General features: G+C 40.3%; 1 protein-coding gene across 1 annotated transcript in view; it reads left to right on the top strand.

Moving 5' to 3' along the window:
• Positions 1-1422, top strand: part of GPC6 (glypican 6) — a 1593112-nt gene that overhangs the window by 929939 nt on the left and 661751 nt on the right. The window lies entirely within an intron of this gene.

The raw sequence follows: 1422 nt of genomic DNA, 5'->3' as shown, positions 1-1422 counted from the left end.
TATATAAAATATATATTCCTCATTCTAGATCCTGATCCTGGATTTATTTCATTGGCCACTTTAGAGTTGGTGGTTCCAACTAGCCAAGCTGACAGAAGATATAACCTACTCTAAAGTCCTAGTATATACATGAAGTGTTAGGAGAAGGAGGGGTTCAATCTCCCAAAGGCCTGGCCTCCTACATTTAATATAGCCAACCATTAAACAGATCACTTACCCTGACAGAATCAATAAATTTTAATGCGTGATGCAGAGATTTTCATTCGTTTTTTTATGTAACATAAGTTAGTCCCTTAGAGTATATGCGAGTCTTGAGGTTTCCCAGCAGGACAATATAGCAGAGTTTCCATAAACCAAAATAGCATAAGAACTGCTGCTGTAGTTCAGCGCTGTGTGAGTCCTCAAACCTGGTATGTGATCCTGTAGAGCCCTCTTAGAAAGCAGAATGTCAAATTGTCCCTTCCAGATGTTTCAACAGAGATTACAGGGTGCCCCACTTCTTACTCAAATGCCTTTTACATTTTTAATGAAAAGTCTAAGGGTGGATGGAGGAAAGATTTAAGTCTTTGGCAAAGAGAGGCTTGCAGACATTCATATATGAGGCCTCATGTGAGCCCTTTGTTTCACATATAAGGCCTCACGTGGATGCTTTGTTTCATTGTTTCATGTATGAGGCCTCACGCGGGCCCTTTGTTTCATGTATGAGGCCTCATGGGGGCCTTTGTATAGTCACCCTTAAGGAGATCCATATTGACTAGAGAAGGGATCCAGTGACACCCCATAACCAAAGAATTAATTTGACAACCATAGGCCTCATACATGGATCTTCTATTAAAGAGCCAAGCTGTCTGGACACACCTTCAGAAAACTGAAGCACTGATCAAAGGGAAAATGTAAGGACTTACACATGTAATTACAGGATTGCTGTCATGGGCCGTTGTTTCGGAACTGACTGAGTATATCCCGTGGAAAGAGGTTGCCCATCTCTCTCCTGCAGAGCAGCTGGTGGAGTCCAGTTGGGTCAGGTTGACATGACTACTCCTTGCTGCTAACCCACCAGACTTCCCTAATTATTGGTTTACTGTTGTTGCTGTTGTGTGTCAACCCATAGCTGACTCTCAAGTGGTTTTCAGAGGCAAAAACTTACAAGGGAGGAGACTGCCCCTCCTTCTCCTGTGAATTAAAAGGTAGAATGTATGATATTGAGGTATGAACTTTGACATATTAACCTTTAAAAAAAAACAATTATTTGCGTCTTCTCTCTCTTTTCTTTTGTGAGTTTTGCTAGTGGTTTATCGATTTTGTTGACCTTTTCAAAGAACCGACTCCTAGTTTTGTTGATAGTTTCAATTGTTTTTCTGTTTTCTATTTCATTTATTTCTGCTCTTGTTTTTATAATTTCAGTTTTTTTAAAGGGTGTCG

Source organism: Elephantulus edwardii, unplaced genomic scaffold (genome assembly GCF_000299155.1).
Source record: "Elephantulus edwardii isolate Elephantulus edwardi_28Jun2011 unplaced genomic scaffold, EleEdw1.0 scaffold00004, whole genome shotgun sequence".
In the NCBI taxonomy this organism is placed as follows: Eukaryota; Metazoa; Chordata; class Mammalia; order Macroscelidea; family Macroscelididae; genus Elephantulus; species Elephantulus edwardii.
Note: the sequence above shows the minus strand (reverse complement) of the source record. Positions and strands in the feature narration are given on the sequence as shown.